This window comes from Salvelinus sp. IW2-2015, linkage group LG8, assembly GCF_002910315.2.
Source record: "Salvelinus sp. IW2-2015 linkage group LG8, ASM291031v2, whole genome shotgun sequence".
Classification (NCBI taxonomy): Eukaryota; Metazoa; Chordata; class Actinopteri; order Salmoniformes; family Salmonidae; genus Salvelinus; species Salvelinus sp. IW2-2015.
In genome coordinates this window covers 47,979,073-47,986,072 of record NC_036848.1, presented here as the reverse complement: position 1 = coordinate 47,986,072, position 7,000 = coordinate 47,979,073, and positions in this window count along the sequence as shown.

Here is a 7,000-nt window from a genome sequence, read left to right as displayed (position 1 = left end):
GTGTATTTTGACATACATCATTTTTTTGTTAACTAGTAACTGCTTGGAAATACACTTCCAAGCAAGCTTTGGGATGGAGATGCAATATAAAGGCAGTCGTGCCAACATATCTCATCAGCCACCTGGTGGAAGGGACTTTGTGGATCGGAGGCTCTTTCCCCTGTTGCCTCCATCATCCTCTAAATCCCACCAACATCAGCCGCCTCAGAGCGCAACTGGTCCTTGTTTGGGAACACACACACCAAAGCACGCAACAGGCTGACCAATACAAGGGTTGAAAAATTGGTGGCCATCCGGGGAAATTTGAGGCTTTTTGAGCCTGACAACGAGCCATCCTCAACAAGGTTGGAAAGTGACAGTGAAGATGAGGCCTCAGAGTCTGATGTTCAAGAGATGGACATTGAGGAGGTCCAGGGAGAAGACATGGAAGCCTGAGACGAAGACAACCAAAGCTTTAGTTTCTAGACTATCATTTTACAGATGTTGAAAACGTTTTTGTTAGATGCGATGGATCATTGGGGATCATTCAATATTCCCTTTCTTTTGTTGTTCAGTGAAATCATCACATGTGCAAAGTCAACTCAATTAATTAAAGTTAAATTTGTAATTAAATCGTTTATTTTGTTTCTATTGGAAGGATTTAATCATTTGCAATTATGTCTACTTATGATAAGGTAAAAGGTTTATGTTTCTGTCTCCATATGATATGGTAAATATATCCAATGCAAAAAACATCTACATTTAAATGGTATTAATATTAATTTGCATATATTTCTGTTAATTCCCATTAATTACATGGAAAGTTTCCACCTTTGAATATTTCCCAAAATGTGCAACCCAAGTTCTCAACAACAGGTTATGGTCAATAATATGAAAAGGCTGCACTGAAATCCAACAGTACAGAGCCCACAATCTTATTATTATCAATTTCTTTCAACAGGTCAGTCATTTGTGTCAGTGCAGTACATGTTGAGTGCCCTTCTCTATAAGCATGCTGAAAATCTGTTAATTTGTTTACAGAGAAATGGTATTTGGTCAAGCACTATTTTTTTCCAACAGTTTGCTAAGAGCTGGCAGCAAGCTTATAGGTCTGCTGTTAGAACCAGCGAAGGCCACTATACCACTCTTGGGTAGCGGAATTACTTTGGCTTCCCTCCAGGCCTGAGGACAAAGACTTTCCTCTAGGCTCAGATTAAAAATATGACAGATATGGTAGCTGACTCTGTAGCCACTCCTCAGTAGCTTTCCATCTAAATTGTCAATGCCAGGTTTGTCATTATTTATCGATTTTCCCACCTCTCCCACACCAGCTTTACAAAATTCAAATTTGCAATGCTCTTCTTTCATTATTAGTTTTTTTTATGCATGAATACAATTGCTCACTGTTCGTTGTTGGCATTTCCTGCCTAAGTTTGCCCACTTTGCCAATTAAATAATCATTAGAATAATTGGCAACATCAAATGGTTTTGTGATGAATAAGTTATCTGATTCCATGAAAGATGGAGTTGAATGTCATTTAAAGTACGCCAAAGTTTTTTTTCCATCATTCTTTATATCATTGATCTTGGCTTCATAATACAGTTTATTCGTCTTTTTGTTGAGTTTAGTCACATACTTACTGCAAATTGAGAAATTAAGCCAGTCAGATGTGCAGCCAGACTTATTATCCACTCCTTTTGCCCCATCTCTTTCAACCATACAGTTTTTAAATTCCTCATCAATCCATGGAGCCTTAACAGTGCTGTCAGTTTCTTAACAGGTGCACGTTTATCAATAAATTGGAAGAAGCAATTTCATAAATTCAAGTGCAGCGTCTAGATGTTCCTCATTAAATCACATCAGACCAACAAATATGTTTAACATCATCCACATAAGTCACAGCAAAATCTTTTGTATGATCTCTTATACACTATTTTAGGCCCAGCTGTTGGAACTTTGGCTTTCCTGAATATAGCCGGATACAGCTTTAGAATAAAGTTCTACAGTATTAGTAAAAATGTGATCGATACATGTGGATGATCTTGTTCCTGTAGTGTTTGTAAATACTCTGGTAGGTTGATTAATAACCTGAACCAAGTTACAGGCACTGGTTACAGTAAGAAGCTTCCTCTTGAGCAGAAATGCTTGATGAAAACCTGTCAATATTCAGGTCCCCAAGAAAGTAGACCTCTGTTTACATCACATACACTATCAAGCATTTCACACATATTATTTAGATACAGACTGTTAGCACTTAGTGGCCTATAGCAACACCCCAAAAGAAAAGGCTTTAGATGTGCCAAGTGAACCTGCAATCACAACACTTCAATAACACTTGACATAAGATCTTCTCTAAGCATTACATGGATATGGCTCTGAATATACACAGCAACACCTCCCCAGAAGCATGTATGTCTCTTCTATAGATGTTATATCCTTGTATTGCTACTGCTGTATCAAATTAATTATCTAAGTGAGTCTCAGAAATGACTAAAATATGAATGTTATCTGATGTTAGCAAGTTATTGATTTCATGAACCTTATTTCCAAGGCTACATATATACATATGGGCTATTTTCAGCCCTTTCCTGGGTAGCTTATCAGAGAGACATAATACTGAAAAGAGCAAACAAAGCAAGAGAAAAAAATATACAAATCAGCAATCCGTTAATCAATTGGTGTGTGTGTGCTGCGGGGTTGAAGCTACGAACCCATAGGCTTGGCTCTCTCATCCCTTCGAGGATTATGGGAGGGAGGGTGGACAATGAGCCTGTCATAGCAGATGTAAGCAATGTCCCCACACACTCTGGCAGCTTTCATGGCTGGGATCAGTTCTGATCAGCACAGCTTCAAGGTAGTCCTTGTTGAGGAAGATATACGTTCCTCTCAAGTTCTTGGCTCTTTCCAGAACAGCTACCTTGAACCTCAGGAACTTGACAACCATCGTCCTGGGCCTATCAACTGGGCCGGTGTTGGGTTTTCCAGTCCTCTGGGCGCGCTCCACCTCAATCTTCCCGTGGTCCATCTTCAATTTCAATTTCTCAGAGATAATTTCCCTGTTTCAACTAATCGAGCTGACCCTGGGAGAACTGCAAACTGTTCTTCAGGTCCTGGACCTCTCTGATCAGGTCGTCCATTCTTTTATTAGTAAAATCTAAGAGTATTAAGAGTACTCTTGAATTTGCAGACGTGTTGCTGTGCGTTTTGTTGCTGTGCGTTTTGTTGCCAACTTTACTTTGCTAGCTTTGCTTTGCTAGCTGACAACTTTACGTTTTTTTTTTTCTTTTTAATTACCGTTTATATTTTTTTTAGTTTTCCATCACAACTTTTTTCCCTCATTCAACTTTTTCACTCCGGACGCTTTATCTGGACATGGTTCGTCAGCACCTTCAACAGCCCAAGCTAAGTAGTAACATTAACATGATGTCTTCTAATTGCATTCGCTGTACTCATAATATACAGGAGCTGCAAGCTGCAAGCCCAGCTTCAGACGCAATCGTTAGGCAAGGGTAATTTCAGTGTAGGAAAGGAAGAAACAGCGTCTGTGCCACCAGTAAGTACAGATAGTAACGTTAGTATAAATCCCCCCGCACTGTCCCCGCAGCCGGACAATTTTCTCATGGCTTCTGGAGGGAAATGCTGTTGGAATGCTCAACCGGTGTCGCTCATTCAGCCGACAGAAACTTTCAACCGGTTTTCCCCATTGAGTAGCGAGTCGGAGTCTGAGGCCGAGTCTTCTCTTGTCTCTACTCCTCCCGTTACGGGGTCTGAGACGCCGAAGGCTCCCACCATTAGCTCTGACAATTGAAAACCCTAGTCATTGGCGACTCCATTACCCGCAGTATTAGACTTAAAACGAATCACCCAGCGATCATACACTGTTTACCAGGGGGCAGGGCTACCGACGTTAAGGCTAATCTGAAGATGGTGCTGGCTAAAGCTAAAACTGGTGTGTAGAGAGTATAGAGATATTGTTATCCACGTCGGCACCAACGATGTTAGATGAAACAGTCAGAGGTCACCAAGCACAACATAGCTTCAGCCTGTAAATCAGCTAGAAAGATGTGTCGGCATCGAGTAATTGTCTCTGGCCCCCTCCCAGTTAGGGGAGTGACGAGCTCTACAGCAGAGTCTCACAACTCAATCGCTGGTTGAAAACTGTTTTCTGCCCCTCCAAAAGATAGAATTTGTAGATAATTGGTCCTCTTCTGGGACTCACCACAAACAGGACCAAGCCTGACCTGCTGAGGAGTGACGGACTCCATCCTAGCTGGAGGGGTGCTCTCATCTATCTACTAACATAGATAGGGCTCTAACTCCTCTAGTCCACAATGAAATAGGTGCAGGCCAGGCAGCAGGCTGTTAGCCAACCTGCCAGCTTAGTGGAGTCTGCCAATAGCACAGTCAGTGTAGTCAGCTCAGCCATCCCCATTGAGACTGTGTCTGTGCCTCGACCTAGGTTGGGCAACAAAAACATGGCGGTGTCGCCCTTAGCAATCTCACTAGGATAAAGACCTCCTCCATTCCTGCCATTATTGAAAGAGATCGTGATACCTCACATCTCAAAATAGGGTTACTTAATGTTAGATCCCTCACTTCAAATGCAGTTATAGTCAATGAACTAATCACTGATCATAATCTTGATGTGATTGGCCTGACTGAAACATGGCTTAAGCCTGATGAATTTACTGTGTTAAATGAGGCCTCACCTCCTGGTTACACTAGTGACCATATCCCCCGTGCATCCCGCAAAGGCGGAGGTGTTGTTGCTAACATTTACGATAGCAAATTTCAATTTACAAAAAAAAAAATGACGTTTTCGTCTTTTGAGCTTCTAGTCATGAAATCTATGCAGCCTACTCAATCACTTTTTATAGCTACTGTTTATAGGCCTCCTGGGCCAATACAGCGTTCCTCTCTGAGTTCCCTGAATTCCTATCAGACCTTGTAGTCATAGCAGATCATATTTTAATTTTTGGTGATTTGAATATTCATATGGAGAAGTCCACAGACCCACTCCAAAAGTATTTCGGAGCCATCATCGACTCAGTGGGTTTTGTCCAACATATCTCTGGACCTACTCCACTGCCACAGTCATACTCTGGACCTAGTTTTGTCCCATGGAATAAATGTTGTAGATCTTAATGTTTTTCCTCATAATCCTGGACTGTCGGACCACCATTTTATTACGTTTGCAATCGCAACAAATAATCTGCTCAGACCCCACCAAGGAGCATCAAAAGTCGTGCTATAAATTCTCAGACAACACAAAAATTCCTTGACGCCCTTCCAGACTCCTTCTGCCTACCCAAGGACGTCAGAGGACAAAAATCAGTTAACCACCTAACTGAGGAACTCAATTTAACCTTGCGCAATACCCTAGATGCAGTTGCACCCCTAAAAACGAAAAACATTTGTCATAAGAAACTAGCTCCCTGGTATACAGAAAATACCCAGCTTTGAAGCAAGCTTCCAGAAATTGGAACGGAAATGGCGCCACACCAAACTGGAAGTCTTCTGACTAGCTTGGAAAGACAGTACCGTGCAGTACCGAAGAGCCCTCACTGCTGCTCGATCATCATACTTTTCCAACTTAATTGAGGAAAATAAGAACAATCCAAAATTTCTTTTTTACTGTTGCAAAGCTAACTAAAAAGCCACATTCCCCAAGAGAGGATGGCTTCACTTCAGCAGTAATAAATTCATGAACTTCTTTGAGGAAAAAATCATGATCATTAGAAAGCAAATTACGGACTCCTCTTTAAATCTGCATATTCCTCCAGGGCTTAGCTGTTCCTGGATCTGCACAGCTCTGCCAGGGCCTGGGATCGGGAGAGACACTTAAGTGTTTTAGTACTATATCTCTTGACACAATGATGAAAATAATCATGGCCTCTAAACCTTCAAGCTGCATACTGGATCCTATTCCTACTAAACTACTGAAAGAGCTGCTTCCTGTGCTTGCCCTCCTATGTTGAACATAATAAACGGCTCTCTATCCACCGGATGTGTACCAAACTCACTAAAAGTGGCATAAAAGCCTCTCTTGAAAAAGCAAACCTTGACCCGGAAAATATAAAAAACTATCGGCCTATATCGAATCTTCCATTCCTCTCAAAAAAAATTAAAAAGCTGTTGCGCAGCAACTCACTGCCTTCCTGAAGACAAACAATGTATACGAAATGCTTCAGTCTGGTTTTAGACCCCATCATAGCACTGAGACTGCACTTGTGAAGGTGGTAAATGACCTTTTAATGGCGTCAGACCGAGGCTCTGCATCTGTCCTTGTGCTACTAGACCTTAGTGCTGCCTTTGACACCATCGATCACCACATTCTTTTGGAGAGATTGGAAACCCAAATTGGTCTACACGGACAAGTTCTGGCCTGGTTTAGATCTTACCTGTCGGAAAGATATCAGTTTGTCTCTGTGAATGGTTTGTCCTCTGACAAATCAACTGTACATTTCGGTGTCCACAAGGTTCCGTTTTAGGACCACTATTGTTTTCACTATATATTTACCTCTTGGGGATGTTATTCGAAAACATAATGTTAACTTTCACTGCTATGCGGATGACACACAGCTGTACATTTCAATGAAACATGGTGAAGCCCCAAAATTGCCCTCGCTAGAAGCCTGTGTTTCAGACATAAGGAAGTGGATGGCTGCAAACTTTCTACTTTTAAACTCGGACAAAACAGGAATGCTTGTTCTAGGTCCCAAGAAACAAAAGAGATCTTCTGTTAAATCTGACAATTAATCTTGATGGTTGTAAAGTCGTCTCAAATAAAACTGTGAAGGACCTCGGCGTTACTCTTGACCCTGATCTCTCTTTTGACGAACATATCAAGACTGTTTCAAGGACAGCTTTTTTCCATCTACGTAACATTGCAAAAATCAGACATTTTCTGTCCAAAAATGATGCAGAAAAATTAATCCATGCATTTGTTACTTCTAGGTTAGACTACTGCAATGCTCTACTTTCCGGCTACCCGGATAAAGCACTAAATAAACTTCAGTT